The following is a 23,895-nucleotide window of genomic DNA, read 5'->3' on the forward strand; positions in this document are numbered from 1 at the left end:
ATATTAAAGTCACCCACTACAATGACTTTATCTGTACTCAGCACTAACTGGGATAAAACCTCTGAGAATTCAGACAGAAACTCAGAATAAGGGCCAGGTGGACGATACACAACAACAAACACAAGAGGTTTCTGGGATTTCCACTTTGCGTGGGAAAAACTGAGAATCAGATATTCAAAAGAGCTCAAACTAATCTTGGGTCTGGGACTGATGAGTAACCCTGATCTGAAGATAGCTGCCACTCCTCCTCCTCTGCCTGTGGTTCGAGGAACGTGAACATTTAAACAGTCAGAGGGAGTTGCTTCATTAATGCTAACATGATCCTCCTGCTGCAGCCAGGTTTCTGTAAGACAAAATATATCAATATGATGATCATAAATCAACTCATTCACTAACAGAGACTTCGAAAGGAGAGATCTGACATTCAGCAAACCACATTTAATAGTTAAAGTTTTTGTTTTAATAATTTCTTTTTGCACAAGAGGATTTGCTCCTTTTGTGTTAAAATGCATCAGGGAAGAAAGAGATGTGTGGTAAAAGAAGGGCAGTGTGGCCGCATCGATCAGTACTTTTTAAGAAGTCAATCGAGTAAGTCGGATGAAGTCCAGCAGCAGGTAGAAAACCACAGTCCGAAGGATATCAATAACACAGCTATGGAGGTGGATGAGGAGGTTCTAAGAAGGGATGTAGCTGATACTGAGGTGAACAGGCCAGTTAGAGAGAGAAATATGGAGCAGAAAGATAGAGTTAAATGGCCTAGGGCAAATAGTTACAAAGAATGGGAGGCAGTCAATAAAGATTTGTCAATAATATTGGGTAGGTTAGGAGGAAATGCAAGCGATAGGCTAGAGAAGATGGGAGATATAATTTATTCCTATGGTGTAGAGAGATTTGGGGTGCAAGATAGAAAGAGGGTTGAAACAGTACATTTAGGTAAGTCTAGATGGCAAAAAGAGATGGAGAAATTGGTTAAGGAAAGAAGAAATTTAAGAAAGCAGTGGAAAAAAGCTACAGAGGAAGAGAGAGAGGGAATTAATGTTTTGCAGGAAGAACTGAGAGGCAGGCTAGCAATACTTAGAAGGGCTGAATGTCTTAGGAAAAAGAGAAAGAAGAAAGAATATGTAAGGACGGCATTTTATAGGGACCCGTTCAAGTTTGTTAAAGGGTTGTTTAACCAGGAAAAGGGAGGGCAGCTTAAGGCAACAAAGTTAGAGGTGGAAGAGTATCTAAGAAATACATATTCAGATCTTGAGCAGCGTAGAGTAGTAGGCCTTCCACCTGACATGCCACCGTTAGGAGAGATAGCTCATAAGATGGATGTTAGACCACCTAGGTGGAAGGAGGTTGAGGAGGTAGTCAGGCGTGCAAAGGCTTCGTCGGCCCCAGGGCCAAATGGAGTCCCCTACCGGGTTTATAAAAGTGCACCTGATATCCTGAAGTTTTTGTGGAGGCAATTAAGAATAGTTTGGGAGAAACAGGTTATTCCTAGAGCATGGCGTAGGGCAGGAGGCGTTCTTATTCCAAAGGAGAAAGAGTCCTCGGACCTGAGTCAGTTCCGGATGATCTCTCTCCTAAATGTAGAGGGGAAGATTTTCTTTAGTTTGGTTGCACAGAGATTAGCTAGTTATTTAGAAAAGAATAGCTTAATAGATACTACTGTGCAGAAGGCAGGAATACCTGGTTTCGCAGGGTCTTTAGAGCACACTAGCATGATTTGGCATCAGATTCAGACAGCCAAGATTGAGAAAAAAGACTTGCATGTTATATTTCTAGATCTAGCAAATGCATTTGGTTCAGTGCCACATAGCCTTATTTGGGAAGCATTTGAGTATTTTAGAGTGCCTGTAGTAGTGGTTAACTTAGTAAGAGCATATTTTCAAGATATTAGACTGTGGTTAAGTACAGCAGGTTTCACAACAGGTTGGCAGAGGCTAGAAATAGGCATTATGGCAGGGTGTACGATCTCTCCATTAGCATTTACAATGACCATGGAGATAATTATTAGAGCTTCCAAGTGGGTTGTAGGAGGAGAGAGACGTCAGGATGGCGTGCGCCTTACGCCAATTAGAGCATACATGGATGATATGACGTTAGTGACTACAACAGTACCATGTATGAAGAGAATACTTGAGAGACTTGATAAAAATCTAAAGTGGGCTGGGATGAAAATCAAACCTACTAAGTCTAGAAGTATCTCAATAAGTAGAGGGAAATTAAGTGATAGAAAGTTTGTAATAGATGAAGAAAGCATTCCAATAATAAGGGAAAAGGCAGTGAAGAGTTTAGGCAGGTGGTACCAGGCAGACATGAATGATGGAAAGCAGTCAGTGCAGTTTCGTGATGATGTTGTTGAGGGACTGGATAGAATAGATAAATCAGAGCTTCCAGGAAAGTTGAAGCTGTGGTGTCTGCAGTTTGGATTGTTTCCTAGGTTGATGTGGCCACTGTCTGTGTATGAGATTACATTATCTGTTGTAGAAAAAATGGAAAGATTAGTTAGCTTTTATATTAGGAAGTGGCTAGGTGTTCCTAGATGTTTAAGTACTGTGGCACTGTATGGGAAAGGCATACTCCAGCTCCCAGTGTCTAGTCTAGTAGAGGAGTTTAAATGTAAGTGTTTTAGAGGGTACCACTATTATTCAGTTGCCTCTGCACTGGGACAATGAGCATACACATCCAGGTAAACCAGGAGAACCTTTAAAACCCTTTCAGATATATTTTCTTTCTTTTTTAAATGTTTTTTTTTATTATTATTACTATTATTATAACAAATATCCAGAAAGGAAGATGGCTGGTTTAACGAGTTTTAAACAACATCCTCCTCAGTACTATGAGTTTTTCCAGATAAATTCATTAGTCCGAGCCAGCCCTCTGGCAAAAAAACCTGAAATATTTCCACATGATGCAGCTGAAAGAGCTGTGATGTCAGGTCATTGTTAAGGAAACCTGAAGAAAAACCTGTTAAATTACAGACTCTTGGATGATACAATTTAATTTGATGCACTTTAGTAGAAAAAAAGCTTCTTCTGAGTTTTAAAGGCATTCTACCAACAGGATGATATCTACTGTAAACTGCCTCCCATGTTTGTTCTGTCATATCTGTGGAATGAGGCTATGAGTCAAAGAAAGACTAAATCAAATGTTATAGCTGATCATTTGGAATTCAGATTAGTAAAATATTCCTTATGTGTCTGACACAGACTGCAGAAAGCTTTGTCGGATCTGCTTTTAAGAGCGTTGCATCAGAAGATGGTCGTTCTCTGAGACAAAGTTATTGTTTGGTGTTTCATTCAGCAGAGGAGAGGGTAAGTGTAAAAACTGTTCATTTTTATTGATTCCAGCACCAAAGCAGCATGTAAAATGTAAATGCAAACATTTTTTTAAACACATCCTTTACGAATAATGTCTTTAAGGAACAACACTGTCCCACTGGTTGTCTTTCAGTCCCAACTGTCTGCGTCTTGTCTGGACTGTGTTAATTCTGCAGGTGTAGGTGAGCAGATCTTCTTCTCTGTGTGTCTGTGAGGAGCTTCACACACGGAGACGGCTTCATCTGTACGGCTCGGTGTGGGATGCTTTTCATCGTTTCAGCTGGGGCCGATCCATAGTCCGGTGTCTGGGAGCAGATTTGGTGCTGGAGTGTGTTCAGGGGACGGCTGTGCTGCTGGAGCTTCCTGGGACTGGTCCATGTCCACTGTGAGGTGCTACAAGGAAGACAGAAAGAAAGTCCTGATTTAAGCTTAAGCATAACTTTGTGACATTTTGTCATCTTTTGTTTTTAAAATAGCAGCTTGTTTCTTTACTTTTTTCTATAATATCAGCTAATATCCTCTAACTGCAGTATATAATGGGCCTTTTAACTAATCACGACTTTGTGACACTAAAAAGGACCTACCCCAAGTCCTCCTTTATTTCTTTTTTTTTTTTAACATCAGCTTCTCTCATCCGGCTGGGAGCTCCTCGTCGTCACGGAAACCCTGGGTGCATAACGGCAGTGTCGGGTCCACAGTCTCTCTCCTTCGGACCTGCGCTGGAGTCTTCTCTCATCCTTGATCACCTCGGTAAAACACAGCAGGAAAAGGAAGGAAAAACTGCACAAGTACTCAACATGTGTGAGCCAGCACACAGTGATTTCTGTAGATTTGGTTCATCAGTCAGACGGAATCATGCACTCACCTGTTTTGCACAATATGTTACCTGCGGTAGCTCAGGTGTTCCAGTTTGTCCTCCGTTGGTGTCAGAGTTGTTGTTTCTTTGCCATCAGCAGGAAGCCACAGAGGCTCAGGCCAGCGTGACATGTGTTCACACAAAAGAGGAACATCAGAGGTGGACACTTTATTAATCCTGCGAGGGGAAATCCTTTAACTTCCCCTCGCAGGATTGATAAAGTACTTTGATTTGAATCAGGCCTGGATCAGAAGGAGGGACCCCCTCCTGAAACTTAGCCTGTGAAGACAGTTCCAGCTTCCTGTACTTATATGACTGTGACATGACACAGGTAGCAGTGAAGAGAATGCTTACTATTATATCTAGTTTGCAAATGAATTACAAAGCCGAGTCCTGCAGATAAACCGGTTTGTAACACTCCACAACACACTCGCTCACAGTGCTATCTTTGGCCTGAAAAAATTCCAAAGGTGAGTTCAGTGCGTCCCCCTCTTTCTCTCTGACATGCAGCAACCACTCAGTCAAAGCGAAAACTACCAGGTGACCACGACACCGTTACGTATTATGATGATTCCACCTTATAACAGAACACAAGTTTTATAAACCATACGTAATCTTTTACATCCCTCAGTATTTCCACTCGTCCCCTGACGCGTTGTCTGACTCTAACCCAACATCAACACCAGAGTTTGGGTGCCTTGCCCAAGGACACTTCAACATCTGAACTTGAGGATGTGGGGATCAAACTACCAACCCTTTGATTAGTGGATGACCCGCTCTTTCTCCTGACACACTGCCCCCCCGTCTCTCACTCTCTCGCTAGCTGTCATTTATCTCTTTGAGGTCTCCCCCGACAAGTGAACGCAACATTTGATAACCGATCCACGGGTCAAATAAATCTAAAGCCATCAGTAAATGGTCAATATGTATCAGAAATTCTACATTTTTGAATAAATACACATTAGGTTAGCCCCTGAATAACAACCTACACATGATATTTCTTATTCCTGTGGTTTTTATACATTCCTGGACGTCTTCATTAGCTCAGACCAGTTATAGTTAAAGCTCACTTTGTTTGCCATGCCTGCCTTCTGTGCCCTGCATTTGAGTCCTCTTCCTACTACACACACAACATTCTCATAACATTTAGTATTACAGCATTACATCGGCCGGGTGCAAGACGCTACCGCAGGCTGTGCCAGCCCTGCCCAATGTGAAACACCGCTCTAAAATATTGTCTTCCAAAATCTAGCGACCGGATAAAGAAAGACCCTGGTGCAATACGCTACCTAAGGCATTACCAGTCCAGCTAGACTCCAGTTACCTCCTAAAGTTTAAAAGAACAAAATCTAGCGACCGGATAAAGAAAGACCCTGGTGCAATACGCTACCTAAGGCATTACCAGTCCAGCTAGACTCCAGTTACCTCCTAAAGTTTAAAAGAACAAAATCTAGCAAGCAGTAAAGAAAGGCGCTGGATGACAACTTTAGTCTGAGTCGCTGCTGTCATCCCATCTGGCCCTCTTAACATCCCAGCCTAGACTCTGTGGGAAGCTGAGGCCAGAGGTTGAGGGAGGTGGCTTTGGAGAGAACTGCTCCTCTCCAAAGCTCTCCTCACAACTCTTCCTCGGCCTCTTGGCATCGGGCTGCGATTCTTGGCTTTCCTCCCTGCTCCTCTTTCTGGAGGTGCCAGGGCGAGAAGCGGAACAATCGGAGTCCTCCGCATCGCTTTCCTCAGGATCAGACCAATAAAATTTTCCCTCAGAGGACGAGTACACCGATTCCTCACTAGTGCAGATATCTGTATCCTCTACATCGCTTTCCTCTAGATCAAACCAAGCTTCTCCCTCAGAGTACAAGTACAGTGTGCCCTCACTGGTACAGCTATCTGTATCAGAGTCCTCTGCCTCATCAACATCATCAACATAATCCCAAACCTGATAATACTCGGCAAAATAATCGGTATAATAATCCAACCAAAAAGGGAAGACAGTGACGTCATCATCATCAGAAACTAAACCAATAACACCTCTCGCCAGCACAGTCTCATCATCATTATAAACTACACCAACAGGACCTCTCTGCACATTCTCATCATGTGAGGACACATGGCTAGCGATACTGTTACCGTCATCTTCATCCCTGATGCGGGGCAGCTCGGGGTATTCCTCAGCTGCAGGACGCTCTCCGATGTGGCCACGACCTGTGAGACAGAAAGTTGAATTGCAAACATTTTAGTACTTCTCTTTATAGGATGTGCTGACACACCACATGTAAATAGTGGTTTATCAGAAGTGTGTGTGTGCGTATGTTTATGTGGTTGAAGCAGCTTAAATTGAGAACTGCATCTCTCTAGGATATATGCTTAAAAAACCAACCAACGACGCAGATTCTTAGGATTTGAAACGTTTTTCTAGCACAACCACGAAACATGGAGAACAGCGAAGAAAAAAACCCCACACACATAAACAAGTACACCAGCCAGTGACCTTCACATTCTGACAGGCAACAATTCATGCAGGAAGCTCACATAAGACTCGACTTTGCAACCGGTTTGATACACACACACACACACACACACAGCATGCACACACACAGCATGCACACACACACACAGCATGCACACACACACACAGCATGCTCACACACACAGATGAGAACGCCAGTACCAGACATGCAGCATGCACCATCACCTCAGAGTTAAAACACTTAAACTTGCCTTACCTTAGAAATAAAACTTATTTGGTTCAACACAAACAGAATACATAGTGCATAAGTATAGGGGACTTCATTTTGAACAACCCAAAGCATTTTGTTTTTTTGGAGGGAAAAACAACATAACGCCCAGATAAAACAAGTTTTAAGGAAGTTAAAAAAAAAACACGGCAACCGGGTGAATGTACAAAATTATAATGACTTTCATCAGTACAAAAATGAGTAGAGGAGGCACAAAAAGCTGTTTGCTCACTTATAACAGATCCAATTATTGTGTATTTTGATAAAAACAGACACAAAGTGAAATTTAATTTATCACGTAAACTCAGCTGGTTGACGCTGGGACGTTCTGACGTCTGTTCAGAAAGCTTATTTTAATAGTTCCATAGTTTCCATAGTGACCAACAACAACAAAAAATGCATTCAGAGCATTTTATGAAAAAACTCTAAGTCGCCATTTTGTTTCCTAAAATTGTGAGACAAAATTGGACAAAACAGATGCTCTCGACCAAAAAATAACATTCTTTTTAAATCACTAAACCGCCATTAGGCTATAACATTCTTCACTTTTCCCGGGAATTCAAATAAACGCGGACCAACTTTATGCTACATCCAGAAACTTTACAGTGTAAACCAATGATGTTGCCAAACTCTGGGGAATTTACGACCTTTATCTCCCCAAAAGTGATGGCTCCTTTAAGTGCCATAACAGACAATATTCCTATTTTGGGGTAATTAGTTATTTCTAATGAAATAAATCATTGATATGAAGGAAAAACATTAATTTAATTTTACTCACCGGTTGGACGTGGCAGTCGTGCGACCAGGTCTTCCTCTCCCGGTGCTGGCATCATTTCAGGTTGAGGTTTTTCTTCTTCCTTCGGTGATTCACCAACTTTTTCAGCAATAAAAGGCCGAGCAGGTTTTTTACCAAAGCTTTGTGGATGTTCAGTCCAAGTTCAGGTAAAAAGGAAGGAAGTAAAGAACGCAGCGGCCTTCAATAGAGCATCGAACGCAATCCGTTCTGTTTCCATGACTTTTCCAGACGCAGGCACGCAAGTGTGCGTGAGACGGATTTTCATGATAACTTGCCAATTTATTTCCGCTTAAAAAGTGATATCGAAATCGTTCCGGAGATATTAACCTGCAGCAGCTGATGTGTCCACACATATAGAGACGCCATGACATGACAGGCCACATCATGTTGAGCCAAAGAACAGCCGATATAAAGCCATGGTATCATAATTATAAACCATAACCTGATAACAGCCGATATAAAGCCATGGTATCATAATTATAAACCATAACCTGATAACAGCCGATATAAAGCCATGGTATCATAATTATAAACCATAACCTGATCAACTATCAGGCTCTCGATGTTTCAATGGTCTGAAAGCCTGACATCTGGCAGCAGACAGCGCACATCTCTCTGATATTCAGAGATACCAAAAATGGTCAGCTGTTCCAGGTTACCGTTAGTCTCATAATAATTTAGTTGAAACTAATAAATTAATATAGGACTAAAACATTATGAGTCTCAGAAAGTTTTCACATCTTTAAATAAAATGAAAATACTAATGTAATTAACGAACATGCACGGTACAACTGTTGAACAAACTTAATGTGTCACAAACCAAAGTGCGCAAAATAACGACCAACCATAAAATGACATAAACAAAGACCAAACTGATTGGTAATATTAAATTAACAAGCAGCTTTGTTGAATTTATGTTAAAAATAAAATTTCACGATTTCATGTTCTTGAATAATTTAGATTATGTTATTTAAGCAAATTCATATGTGTGTTATAAGATGGGTTCATTTCATGATGTTTTTAATTTTGCTTATCGGTGCTGTGGTGTTTTGGCCCGGAACCAATTAATGTTCATTACCTGTGTGCTGCCGCGGCAGATTAATTGAAACTATACTGCTAAGCGTGGCTCAAAATGTCAAGAACCTCTCTCACAGCAAGCGGCTAATGAGGTATTTTTCTGTGTGTGAACGATGCATTTTGTTTATGTTTATAATACGTGACATTGTTTCTTTGTTGGGAACCGTATTTGTATGTTTGTGCCGGCAGTTCTCACGGTGTGAATGGGAGAAGAAACAAATAAATGCCAGTAAGAACCACGATCCGTGTTTGTGTTGTAACGAGAGCTACAGTTTATTTGTGTATTTCTGAAATATCATTTAAATGTGACACAGCAGTATTTCCCTATAATAGATTTCTTCCTAATTACTCAAATAATATGATCAAAGAAAGCTTCAGTAATGACTGCAGTCATGTTGGCGTTTATAGAGAAAAACACATTTGCTGTCATTCTTTAATTTGGGTGATAGAAAACACCCAACAATGTCCTCTGAGGTATGATGGATGGTATCACCTGAAACTCTGCACCAATCAGACAGAACGAAGGAAACTTTCAGAGGTGAAACATCTTCATGAACTTGGACAGAATCCAAATTCTTAGGACAAAAACTTAGGACTGCCATGACCTTATGACTGATCTTGTACAGCTTATATCCAAAGAGACTTACATGATTTAACCTCTGTATTTTCAAATGTTGCAGAATGAAGACAAAACCTGAATTATTGACCAACATTTGTTTTTAAAGATTTTTGTTGATTTTATTCTGTCTGAAGTTGTGGCTTATTCACAGTATTCCTCCTCAGCAGTTCAGTGCAGGTTATGTAAAGTCTGTCAGAGCAGAAGAAGATTAGAAACAATTAATGCTGTTTGATATTCTCGTGTTTGTGTTCGACACCGTTTAGTGGAGGGAAGAAAAACTGACTGCCACACAAAAGCATTTGAAATATCTTCATTAAGGATGATTCATGGGTGCAGCCTTCATATGAAGTAAAAGTAAACAACACCAGTTAGATCAGATTCTTTACACTGTCACTTCTCCTTCTTACTTCCTGGTCTTTTATTGTATATTACAGCAGCAGCAAGCAGAAAACATCCCAAAGCAACAATGACTGAGATGAAGTGTGTCGTGTTTTTGGTGGTCCTGGCTTTTCCTTCGAGTCTTTCAAACGGAGGTGAGTCAAACGTTTACTGCACATTCAGCTTCGTCTTATTCCAGCGTCAATACAAAGTATGTTTGAAAAATAAGGAAGCAAATGTGTGTTAAACAAAAATGACGAAATCAAAACTGTATTCGGAGAGGAATGAATTTCATTTGAGCTCATCTCTGTCATTAAAACTGTAAAAGTCTGAGGAATGTCAACAAGTCTTTTTAAAAACTGAGCTTTCATTTCTAAATGTTTCAACATCTGCATCATAAATCAAACAGGGATTTACTGGGTGTAAGTTTGTTTAGAATTCTGTTGCACTCATGTGGAATATTTGGACAAACTGTGCAAGTGTTAAATCCATATTTGGAGGCACAGCATGAATTTGTGTTCTTTTGATGGACACTCAGAAAAGTTTTAGTTACACCGACATGAAAACTCATTTCAAACACAACAAACTAATAAGTTAATAAATCTACATGATACACGTGAAGTCAAAAGTGAGAGCGTCTCCTGGTCAGAATCTCTTTATTCGCCAAATCTACAACGTACAGGAATTTGACCTGGTGTAACAGCGCCACAGAGCATTAAATAAAAGTTAACATAGCAGAGACAAGTAAAAAAGAAAGAAAATAAAGAAATATATACAATTGAGGTGGGATATGTATAGAATGATATGACCGGAAATCAAATCTCGACTGAGTAGAAAAAGGAAGAATAAATCACTTCTTAAGATTAAAAAATGTCAGAACTGGAATCTCGTTTAACCTGTCTGGAAACATTCCTTCTCACTCACGTGATGAAAACAAGCCACAGAAAAGCGTCAGAAAACCAAGTCTTCAAACTCCTGACAACATTTCCTTGTTTGTGAAAAACAAAAAGCATTTTAATGTTCTCTGTGCTTATCAGAGTTAAATCAATTTTCTGTATTGGGCTTTTATAAGATGCATTTATGCATTTAGCTGCTGCAGCTTCATCCGTCTACACTTCAATAGTTTTTTCTGATGGTTTGATCCTGAGAGCAAAATAGCAGGAGAAGCAGGGAGTTACTGTCGGATAGATCAAAATAAGGATGTAATATCTATATACATATAATATATATGTGTTTTTCTGAACTGTAATGATGTGTCTTTATTTGATGTTTCAGACACTGAGGTGTCCTGTGTTTTCAACGAGAGCTGCGTCTTACCGTGCAGCTTCCACGGTGCTGACGTCGTCATCCACTGGATTCAGATGAAAGAAGAACAACTTTATGTCCACTCTTTCTACAACAATCAGGACCAGCTGCAATCCCAGAGCCCGCTCTTCATAAAGAGAACATCACTGTTTCAGGATGAGATCTCCAAAGGGAACGGCTCACTGCAGCTGACAGGGGTGAAGGGTCAGGATGAAGGCAGATATCAGTGTTACACCAGCACCGCAAATGGACACAAGTCCTCATTTGTTGCCTTGAAAGTAGATGGTTGTAGATCTTTTATAGAAATGTTTTTACAGACACGTCTTTGTTGAGCTGTGTTGAATTTATGTTGCTGTTTCCTTTGGTGTTCTTGACGAGCTTTGTTTGTTTGCTTTGCAGCTTCAGTCAGTGAAGTCAGCATCGATCAGGTAGGAAACAGGATCACCTGCAGCTCTAACTGGATCTACCCCGAACCTGAGCTCACCTGGTCCACCAGCCCTCCATCCAACATGAAGCTCCAGGACACAGCCTCCGTCCAGCAGACTGAACAGCAGCTTTACAACATCAGCAGCTCTCTGATACTTTCAGACAGTGATACGGATCTGATCTACAGCTGCACCGTCAGCACCAGAACAAGCAGCAGGAGAGCTACTTTCAAGAAAAGGAGTAAGCAGCGGTGGATAGTAACTACGAGTTTAAATAGCATTCCATGCAACTTTTGACTTTCATTCAACAGTAATTTAGACTAAAACACACAGTTTTCTGTACTTTAAGTCTGATTTATTAAACTAGTTATTTCGAAGCACAGCATCATACACGTCCACAAGGCAAACGTCTCAAGTGAGGGTTTGGTAGAATCTAAAACCAGAGTTAGGGTCAAACATCTGGAAGAAAACAATTCTAACACGAGCAAGCCACAATGAAACAACTGAGTATAAGATAAGGTCAAAGAATAACACAAGACGTAAACAAGGAACAGTCACAAGCAACATGGACAATCTGGCAGAGACCACCAGAGAGCATGAACTGTATAACTGACTACAGTCAGCTGTGGATATGAGCGACAGAACAGTGGAGTTATCCGAAAACTACACGGCAGGTGTCAACCAAACACAGCCTTGGTGTATTTCCAGTTTAGTCTGCTATCCAGATAAAATCCAAAGTGTTCATCAACCACCTCCACCTCTTCTCCTTGGATTGAGACAGTGTTTGGTTTACTCCTGGTCCTCCTGAAATCCACAATAATCTCTTTTATTTCTGTTCATGTTGAGGATGAGTTGATTGTTTCCACACCGAGCCACAAAGTGAGCGACCAGTTTTAGAGGCATCCACCCGTATTCACCTCAAGAACCGTTTGCAAGAATCTCAGTTATCTGAAATATCGTTTTAACTGAAAATATCATTTAAAAAAAAGTATGCTGAGACACTTTTTCCGTTTCTGAAAATTCAGGCAAGAAAGTGTGTAGTCCAAACCCCGTTGAGAAACAGAGGGGACGAGGTGGAGTGATTGCAGTTGTTTTGTTCGCAGCAGCTGTCGCAGCAGCAGCAGCACTGGTTGCCCTGGTATTGTACAACAGATCAGGTAAAAAACTTGTCTAAAATCTATGTTTACTCTCATAATAATGTTTCCTGTGTGTATGTTAATGTCACTGTCGTCTTGGCTCATCAGAAGTCGACAAAAAACATGACAAACACAAATTAAAGCTAAAAACAGAAAGATTCTTGGGACCTTTACTTTGTTTCCTCACTCATTTAGTGATCATTGGATTTATAATGAATTAATTTATGTGATTGATTTCAACGATGACTTTGCGAAAAGATCATTTCATTGTGTGTCAGCCTGAATGGAGTGGAGCTCACTGAAATGAGAAGAGCCAAAGAAGCAACGAAGCCTGCTGTGATAACCTGAAGTCGCTCTTTAAAACGATGTTGTTTTGAAGCTGTGCTTTTACATTTTAGGTCAACAGAACTCCACTACGTAACTTTCCACAACAGTTACAGCAAAACTCCAGTGAAGACACTGCACACTCCTGAGGTGAGGTAGCTTTAAATGATTGTGAGTTTGGATAGATTAACATGATATGGACAATAGATGAGAACAGAGCTGAAGATGAGTTAACCTCTGCACCATGGACTGAAGGAATACAAACCAACCGTGTTTATCTTGCAGTGTATTGGGATTAGAGATTTCAGTCAGGACAAAACAGACCAGTTTGAACCTTAAAGGATGAAAGAAACTAGAGTCCTCACACCAGAGTCATTCATAGAGTTATGAGCTGCAGGGTTCTGTGCTTGAACCGATTCTTTCATCTTATACGTGCTTGCACTGGGTAATATTAATGCACAGCATAGCATAGATATCCACTCTGTGTAGATTATACTCAGCTATTCTTATTCACAAAGCCAGATGGACCCAATCAGTTGGTTACAAACCAATTTCAGGAACATCTTGTCTCAGAGTTATAAAAATGATTGAGCTGAAAAGCCTCCAGCTGATCCAAAATGCTGCAGCCAGAGTTCTGATGAGAACTAACAGCAGAGATCATATTTCTCCAGTTTTAGCTTCTCTTCATTGGCTCCCTGTTAAATTCAGAATAGAATTTAAGATTCTTCTCCTCACATTTAAAGCTCTTAATCACCGGGCTCCATCATATCTTAAAGATCTCATAGTTGGATATTTTCCTAAAAGAGCACTTTGCTCTCACACTGCAGGTTCACTTGAGGTTCCCAGAGTTTCTAAAAGTAGAACGGGAGGCAGAGCCTTCAGTTATCAGGCCCCTCTCTGTGGAACCAGCCGCCAGTTTGGGAGGCAGAGCCTTCAGTTATCAGGCCCCTCTCTGTGGAACCAGCTGGCAGTTTGGGAGGCAGAGCCTTCAGTTATCAGGCCCCTCTCTGTGGAACCAGCTGGCAGTTTGGGAGGCAGAGCCTTCAGTTATCAGGCCCCTCTCTGTGGAACCAGCTGCCATTTTGGGAGGCAGAGCCTTCAGTTATCAGGCCCCTCTCTGTGGAACCAGCCGCCAGTTTGGGAGGCAGAGCCTTCAGTTATCAGGCCCCTCTCTGTGGAACCAGCTGCCAGTTTGGGAGGCAGAGCCTTCAGTTATCAGGCCCCTCTCTGTGGAACCAGCTGCCAGTTTGGGAGGCAGAGCCTTCAGTTATCAGGCCCCTCTCTGTGGAACCAGCTGCCAGTTTGGGAGGCAGAGCCTTCAGTTATCAGGCCCCTCTCTGTGGAACCAGCTGGCAGTTTGGGAGGCAGAGCCTTCAGTTATCAGGCCCCTCTCTGTGGAACCAGCTGGCAGTTTGGGAGGCAGAGCCTTCAGTTATCAGGCCCCTCTCTGTGGAACCAGCTGGCAGTTTGGCTTCAGGAAGCAGACACCCTCTCTACCTTTAAGATTTTCCTGATAAAGCTTATAGTTAGGGATGGCTCAGGTGACCCTGAAACATCCCATAGTTAAGCTGCTATAGGCCCAGACTGCTGGGGGAGCTCCCATGATGCACCTCTCCTCCCTCTGCTCTCTGTACTCTCCATGTACATGTGACATTATTGCTGTCATTAACCTGTGTTTCCCTGGTCTGGTGTCATGGCGGTTGTTGTCCTCCTAACCCCCAGCTGGTCGAGGCAGATGGCCGCTCTTCCTGGTTCTGGTTCTGATGGAGGTTTCTTCTTGTTCAAAGGGAGTTTTTTTCTCTCCTTAGTCGCCTTGAGCACACTCAGGATGGGTGATTGGATCAGAGAAAATATTTAATGCAATCTGTTGCTTTCCTTACCAAGGCAGCTTCTTTTAAAACTGGCATCAGATGACTTTGTCTATTTTGGATTTGAAAGAAGTAGGTTTTATTGCTTAAACTGGACCGTGTCTTTCAGGTTTCTTGTGATGATAGTTGTTTTAATTTGGTGCGACTTAAATAAAACTGAAGGAAATAAAAAAGTAATCTTTTCTTTTATCACTGTCCCACTGTCAGTGGAATGAAGCTAAACTGATTATTAAAGTAGGCTGTTGGCCTACTTGTTGCTTTCTGCTTTTTTTATTTGAGGAGTCTGTTTAAAGTTTATGTTCTTACTGTTATATTTTTTTAGATAGTTTATTTGCTGTTTATTTATTCATTTTATTCATTACATTATATGAATTGATGTTTGTAACATTAGTCCAGTTAATCTCTGTAATATGAAGGCATTAACATAAAAACAGAACATCTGTAGTTGCATTTTACGCTTCTTCTATTAATCTATTTAGATGAGTTTTTAAACACATACATCTTTTTCTTTCTCTCAGAACTTGACTGTGAATCATTTGATCATTTAAGATTTTAGTGGATAGCTGGAAGATTTCCAGAAATCCCAAAATAGTTTTTCTTTTTTAGAAAATAAAGCAATTGGTCGTAAAGTGTTCTGTGGCTTCTGTCCAGTAGGGGGCGCAGTGATACCAGCTGATCTTTTAAAGAAGCAACTATAACTTTCAGGAAGCAGTGATTGACAACAACAAACAGACAGAGCCCAACAGCCAGTAAACTGTCACTTTCCTTCTTTCAGGTCATTTTTAATGTCTCAGTCCTTTTTTGAAACCAGTTCCTCTGAATTCTGGACCCAAAAGCAGAATGAAAACTGGACGGTTTCAAGAGAAATCCTTTTCACAAGTGGCAGGTGAATAATGACAGAGAAGAATACTCCCAGACTTCTTTCTTATACCTCATTTATGCTTGTAGTTCTCTTGTCCTTGTGCGCGGTGTTTGACATCAAGAAAAGCTGGTTCTCACGGTGCTTTGGTATCATTTTGGCCTGCGATGAATAACATTTTATGAGTAAAATGTCATCAAGACAAACGCTGACAAAATCAGTGTTTGAAATCTACTCCAGTACATCATATTTGGTGACAAAAATGATGCACTTTAATAACCTCCTACGACATTTCGTCCACATACATGGACATCACGTTTTTGGTTAGCAGCATAGTGTCCCTATTGTGGACATAATTTTTTTTCAAAAAAAGATCCTAACATTCCTTCATAATATCTGGTTATTACATTTATTGGTTCATCCTAAACCCAAAGTAACTAGAAGGAATCTAAAATGTAAGCCAAACCAAAGCCCAGAGCCAGATCTAAGAACAGGTTAAAGAACATGTATGAAATAGAACGAAAAGGCAAATATGTTCAGATTAAAAGGTTGATCATTTAAACCGACCGATACTTAATATCAATCATCAAAGATCAAGTGATTTAAGGCTACTACACCAAATGTGATAATGGGCAAAAAAAAGTGTGCCTACAACCAGTGTGCTATTTTCAAAGAGTTTTTTTTTTTCAACCCCTTGTCCTGTCCAGCATTATGGCAGCAGAATTGTAATCTGAATACCGTTTATGCCAAACACATTTGCTATGCCAAGGGAAGCTTTATGAATGTAAAGCTACCCTTGATGCCCATCAACTCCTTATTTATTTATTTTTGTTACAATACTTAACATGTGACAGTACCAAACCGGACCGGGGGACAGAGAGAGAGGGAGAGCAAAGAAAAAGAAACGGAACGGAGATCGGAAGAAACAACCAGCTGCTACATCTGTAAAAACAAAACAGAAGAGAATCCACGGCTTTTGCGGGGAATCCATTCTTAGAGCCACCAGGAGCACCTGTAAGCAGACAAGCAGAGAACAAACACACAAACAAACAAACAAAAAAGAAAAAAAAACACAAGTAGCTGCAATCACATATAATACAACTGTGGATACAGATGACCTCAAACCACAGGACAACACAACAACTGCTTAGTGAGTATGCTACTGGGCTAATGAATGTGTGTGTGTGTGTGTGTGTGTGTGTGTGAACATGCAATACACATGGCACAGGTCCCAAATGATGATTCAACGATTTAATATCAAAGAGCAAACAGTCGATTCATTTTTTTTTTAAGCACTTTATTTATAGACCTCAAACGGTCAATTTAAAATAAAAAAAAAAAAAACGAGTCTGGAAAAGACAGCATTAAGCAATAATAGATAAAACATCACAGTAAACTTCATGAATCATTACATTCATATTCCGACTTCAACATCTTGAAATGGTAAATACTTCAGTTTTAAAATCCTTCAGATTAACAAAGCTGTGCTAGAAATGTCTATTAATCTGATATAAGAAATCACATTTACTTATAGCAGCAGGATAGCTTCATATACGGTTTGTAAACACTTCTTTGGTCTGCAGTTGGTTCGGGTCAATGACCTGAGGCGGAACCAATTGCAAAACATTCCAGTTAAGCTCAATTAATTGCACTTGTAAAATTTAAGAAGAGCCTAATCTTTACTTTACTGTATCATTTGAACGGAAGAAAATCTTCTAACATCAGCATCTCCTACAGTTGTTGTCAGTCTAAAAACAGATGCATTGACTAATATTGAACACCAGGGGGCATCTGTGAGCTTTTCAATTTGTTATTTTATTTATAACTTATATTACAAAAAAAAAATGTTCTTTGCTAATAAAAAACTAAGAAAAATCAATAAAAAAGAAAATACTTCATGAATATAATGTTCACAATTATATTACAATCATACTGCACTGTCAGCTTCACTAAACTGCAACGGAGAGGACGGAGAGGACATCTGGTTGTCATCTGATGAGACACGGCAGAAGTCAGAAATCAGTCCTTCATCAGCACCTTGGACCTCCATGCGTCTGTTAACAAAAACATACAAAATTTCCACATTACAAGATAGAATAATGTCAGTTCGTTCATGTTTTCATGAGCTCTACTTTCAGTCAGCCTGACATATTTCAGCTGAGATTGACTTTGCAACTGGGACTTTAATCAGGGCTAGATTTCAACAGAGAGGAAAATATTGATTGATTCAAGAATTGAAATAGAAAAGGATAGAGCGAGACACAAATTATGTGCTAAAACGAATATTTAAAAGCATCTAAAAAACTAAATAAAATTAATTACATGTTACAAATTTGTTCATTGTTTGACCTTCGGTTGTTGTCTTGTTGACCTGAATCCAAAAGACAATATCATCAACACAATCAACAAACAAAAGTCAACACAGGATGTTATTTTATTATTGTTATGATCAGTAAGGCTACAACCACAGCAACAATGATGGCTCTAACTTTGTGAAGGAACAGACAATTGAAGGTTCTCTGGAAACCCAAAGATTATCTATTTATTTACCTATTAATTCATTCAATTATTAATTAATTTACTGACAAGTGACAGATATTTCAGAGGTTCAAACTTGTTACCTTCCCTCATCCTCAGAAAGATGTAATTTCTTACAGAGACTATGTTCCAACATTATCTGTGAGCTCATCAGATTCTTGTTAAAGTGTTTTCTGATCATCCTGAATCTACTAAATGGTGAAAATGATATAACTCCATCCTGAAAGAAATCGCCCCATGCTGCTTTGTTTGGTGTGTAGCCCAGCTCTAATGTTAGATCTACACAAGCATTTTTAACTTTTTATACTTAAAGTCTGTCATGGATCCACTTTATTTCCCCTTATGTAAAATTGAATTTGATGTGGAGTCAGATTTACAGATAACTGCCAGTTAACATCATAAGACAAACATACACATTGAAAATTTGGATCATTGTTTTACCTTTTCGCTTTTTCCAGAAGATCAACAGACCGACTGCTGCTGCTGCTGCAAACACTCCACCGATGATGCCTCCAACATTGACTGAATTCTCTGAAATGTCAGAAAACTGAGTTTTTTCTGGATGCTTTATATTTTAATGACTATAAAATCACATTGATTTTACTGTGGTCTCACAGACCACGAGTCAAATCACATGTTTTATTATAGAGAATCTGTAGCAGTCTGCTCTAAAATAAAATGGGGTAAATGTTAAATTCAGACAGTTTTTATGTCTTAACAAAGCACCAAAGACAATGTGTGATATTAGACAGAAAACTTAAATGTTTTATTTATTTTCTTCTCAAATCTGACCATAGAATCAAGCTCCAGAGAACTGCAAAGATTACTTTAAAATGCAGAGAGGTCAGAGACATTTGTAACGCCGTGTTAGGCCATCACTTCGAGTTGGCAGAGCTCCACTTTTTTTCGCCCTCCCGGTAAAGCTCCAGTTTGCCTTTATTAGTCAGCTGAAGACGACACATCTTACATTCTGTAGACATGTTAGTGTCTGTGCTCCACATGGGTGTGTCATTATGGTTGTACATGACCAGGTTGCAGTCTGGGTGCATGCACAGACGGACCACATCTGATCCGTTAGTGTCTGTAGCCCACACAGGCTTCCAAGCGTAGATAACAAAGTTGCCGTCATCCTGCAGGGAGAGATGAGGAGATTTTATCGTGTGATCAGTGTGCACGCCTTCTGCTCATATGGCACACATCCTGACAAATGTCTTGAGCACCTAAAACATATCCATCCATTGCTTGTTGTTCGACATCATGGAGTCCCCCTCACGCAGCTCATCATTTTTGGACAAGTAGTTCCTGCTCATTATTCTGAAACAGAAGAAATGTGTGATGTTGTGTCCATTTAAAAGAAAATTATATTCCAGTATAAATGATGATAGACCTTATGACATCAAGGTTATTTCCCCCCAGAGCCCATATATGGCTATGCCAAAACTGCCTTTCCCCGCCCACAGCTCTTTGGCCAGCTCATTGATCTGTACATGGATGTAAAAAATCTGTTTAGAGCTCCTGCATCAGAACTGCTAAAGAGCCGGTGGACAGATTTAGTGTTTTCTGGGACTGTGACGACAGAACCGAAGAGATTTGTGTATGTGTGCGCCAAATATTTCACAGACGAATGTTTCCAGAACTTGGGCCAACACCGAGCCCAATAAGGGAGAGCCCAGACACCCTGCGGAGGAAACTCATTTCGGCCGCTTGGATTCGCGATCTCATTCTCTCGGTCACTACCCACAGCTCGTGACCATAGACGATGTAGATTGACATAGATTGACTGGTAAATCGAGAGCTTCGCCTTCTGGCTCAGCTTCTTCACTACGACGGGCATCACAGCGGACGCCGCACCGATCCGCCTGACATTTGACATTTTGTACTGGATGTTTGTTGATATTACTCCGCCACCGCTAAGAAAATAGTGCGAGCATGAACGAGCTGCCAAATAAAACACGACAGAAGCAACTTTTCGCAACGAAATTTGATATGGATTACCAGTGCACACCAGTAACCACTCCGGTGAGTTGATTATTTTGAAAACGGACGTTTATTGTGCTTTTACGGACCTTTTTGGACATTACATGTACATGTCTTGCCATTCTGAAGCAGGTTGAGAAGAATCAAAATTAGGCAAATACCGGAGACAGCAGTAAACATCTAAAAAGCGGTGAGGGGGGTTCTAAAACATTGCAGACGACTCAGAAAAGAGGCTTAATGTTGAAAATACCGCAGTTCCCCTTTAACTTTAACAAGTACGAGTATATTAGAATATTATTGGCCCGATACCAGTATCGGTATTGGTGCATCCCTAATTAAAATAATTTAAATTAATTTAAAAACGAGCAACAGTCCAGATAAATTAAAAGATATTGTGCAGATTTCATGCATAGATGCATGCATGAAAATAAATGTTTTTAACCTGGATTTAAAAATGTCTACACTTGGTGAAAGTTTAATCTCCACTGGCAGTTTGTTCCACTTGTTTGCAGCGTAACAGCTAAATGCTGCTTCTCCGTGTTTAGTCTGGACTCTGGACTGGACCAGCTGAACTGAGTCCTTGGATCTAAGAGCTCTGCTGGCTTTATATTCTCTGAACATATCACAGATGTATTTTCTGGCCTAAACTGTTCTGGGATTTGTAAACCATCAGCAGACTTTTAAAATCTATTCTGTGACTGATTGGAAGCCAGAGTAAAGATTTTAAAACTGCTGTGATGTGTTCAGATCTCTTAGTCCGGGTTAAAACTCCAGCAGCAGCGTTCTGGATGAGCTGCAGATGTTTAATGCTCTTTTTGGGAAGTCCAGTTAAAAGAGCGTTACAGTAATGGAGTCTACTGGAGTTTTACATGTCCAGTTAACACTATTGTGTTCACAATATCACCCTTACTGTCACAGCTGTAACAAATTGAGTATTCAGTTGGAAGTTTCAGATGTGTCTGCAGTGGTAGCAGAAATGATGTGTAAATGATGAGTAACTTTGTCTTAAGTTACTAAAAGCTGGCGGCAGCTTCGGCAGTGATGAGAAGCGCATTTTTCAGCCCATATCTCTAACTTCCAGAGACCCATGCCGTTGTGTTTTAGAGGGTACCACTATTATTCAGTTGCTTCTGCACTGGGACAATGAGCATACACATCCAGGTAAACCAGGAGGACCTTTAAAACCCTTTCAGATATTTTTTCTTTCTTTTTTAAATATTTTTTTTTTATTATTACTATTATTATAACAAATATCCAGAAAAGATTATGGCTGGTTTAAGGAGTTTTAAACAACATCCTCCTCAGTACTGTGAGTTTTTCCAGATAAATTCATTAGTCCGAGCCAGCCCTCTGGCAAAAAAACCTGAAATATTTCCACATGATGCAGCTGAAAGAGCTGTGATGTCATGTCATTGTTAAGGAAACCTGAAGAAAAACCTGTTAAATTACAGACTCTTGGATGATACAATTTAATTTGATGCACTTTAGTAGAAAAAAAGCTTCTTCTGAGTTTTAAAGGCATTCTACCAACAGGATGATATCTACTGTAAACTGCCTCCCATGTTTTTTCTGTCATATCTGTGGAATGAGGCTATGAGTCAAAGAAAGACTAAATCAAATGTTATAGCTGATCATTTAGAATTCAGATTAGTAAAATATTCCTTATGTGTCTGACACAGACTGCAGAAAGCTTTGTCGGGTCTGCTTTTAAGAGCGTTGCATCAGAAGATGGTCGTTCTCTGAGGCAAAGTTATTGTTTGGTGTTTCATTCAGCAGAGGAGAGGGTAAGTGTAAAAACTGTTCATTTTTATTGATTCCAGCACCAAAGCAGCATGTTAAATGTAAATGCAAACATTTTTTTAAACGCATCATTTACGAATAATGTCTTTAAGGAACAACACTGTCCCACTGGTTGTCTTTCAGTCCCAACTGTCTGTGTCTTGTCTGGACTGTGTTAATTCTGCAGGTGTAGGTGAGCAGATCTTCTTCTCTGTGTGTCTGTGAGGAGCTTCACACACGGAGACGGCTTCATCTGTACGGCTCGGTGTGGGATGCTTTTCATCGTTTCAGCTGGGGCCGATCCATAGTCCGGTGTCTGGGAGCAGATTTGGTGCTGGAGTGTGTTCAGGGGACGGCTGTGCTGCTGGAGCTTCCTGGGACTGGTCCATGTCCACTGTGAGGTGCTACAAGGAAGACAGAAAGAAAGTCCTGATTCAAGCTTAAGCATAACTTTGTGATATTTTTGTCATCTTTTGTTTTTAAAATAGCAGCTTGTTTCTTTACTTTTTTCTATAATATCAGCTAATATCCTCTAACTGCAGTATATAATGGGCCTTTTAACTAATCACGACTTTGTGACACTAAAAAGGACCTACCCCAAGTCCTCCTTTATTTCTTTTTTTTTTAACATCAGCTTCTCTCATCCGGCTGGGAGCTCCTCGTCGTCACGGAAACCCTGGGTGCATAACGGCAGTGTCGGGTCCACAGTCTTTCTCCTTCGGACCTGCGCTGGAGTCTTCTCTCATCCATGATCACCTCGGTAAAACACAGCAGGAAAAGGAAGGAAAAACTGCACAAGTACTCAACATGTGTGAGCCAGCACACAGTGATTTCTGTATATTTCATTCATCAGTCAGACGGAATCATGCACTCACCTGTTTTGCACAATATGTTACCTGCGGTAGCTCAGGTGTTCCACTTTGTCCTCCGTTGGTGTCAGAGTTGTTGTTTCTTTGCCATCAGCAGGAAGCCACAGAGGCTCAGGCCAGCGTGACATGTGTTCACACAAAAGAGGAACATCAGAGGTGGACACTTTATTAATCCTGCGAGGGGAAATCCTTTAACTTCCCCTCGCAGGATTAATAAAGTACTTTGATTTGAATCAGGCCTGGATCAGAAGGAGGGACCCCCTCCTGAAACTTAGCCTGTGAAGACAGTTCCAGCTTCCTGTACTTATATGACTGTGACATGACTCAGGTAGCAGTGAAGAGAATGCTTACTATTATATCTAGTTTGCAAATGAATTACAAAGCCGAGTCCTGCAGATAAACCGGTTTGTAACACTCCACAACACACTCGCTCACAGTGCTATCTTTGGCCTGAAAAAATTCCAAAGGTGAGTTCAGTGCGTCCCCCTCTTTCTCTCTGACATGCAGCAACCACTCAGTCAAAGCGAAAACTACCAGGTGACCACGACACCGTTACGTATTATGATGATTCCACCTTATAACAGAACACAAGTTTTATAAACCATACGTAATCTTTTACATCCCTCAGTATTTCCACTCGTCCCCTGACGCGTTGTCTGATTTTAACCCAACATCAACACCAGAGTTTGGGTGCCTTGCCCAAGGACACTTCAACCTCTGAACTTGAGGATGTGGGGATCAAACTACCAACCCTTTGATTAGTGGATGACCCGCTCTTTCTCCTGACACACTGCCCCCCCGTCTCTCACTCTCTCGCTAGCTGTCATTTATCTCTTTGAGGTCTCCCCCGACAAGTGAACGCAACTTTTGATAACCGATCCACGGGTCAAATAAATCTAAAGCTATCAGTAAATGGTCAATATGTATCAGAAATTCTACATTTTTGAATAAATACACATTAGGTTAGCCCCTGAATAACAACCTACACATGATATTTCTTATTCCTGTGGTTTTTATACATTCCTGGACGTCTTCATTAGCTC

At 40.5% G+C, this 23,895-nt stretch overlaps 1 long non-coding RNA gene across 2 annotated transcripts; it reads left to right on the forward strand.

The window, feature by feature from the left end:
• Positions 1-21,577: 21,577 nt before the first annotated feature.
• Positions 21,578-22,894, forward strand: LOC142369982 (uncharacterized). Of its 2 annotated transcripts, none has more exons than XR_012767758.1 (3): positions 21,578-21,988; positions 22,171-22,384; positions 22,618-22,894. It is a non-coding gene; the product is annotated as an uncharacterized LOC142369982 (long non-coding RNA). The 2 variants fall into 2 exon arrangements; XR_012767759.1 differs by having other exon boundaries at positions 21,579-21,988; positions 22,171-22,379; positions 22,618-22,893.
• The last annotated feature ends 1,001 nt before the right edge of the window (positions 22,895-23,895 follow it).

The sequence above is a fragment of the Odontesthes bonariensis genome, chromosome 20, assembly GCF_027942865.1.
Source record: "Odontesthes bonariensis isolate fOdoBon6 chromosome 20, fOdoBon6.hap1, whole genome shotgun sequence".
NCBI lineage: Eukaryota > Metazoa > Chordata > Actinopteri > Atheriniformes > Atherinopsidae > Odontesthes > Odontesthes bonariensis.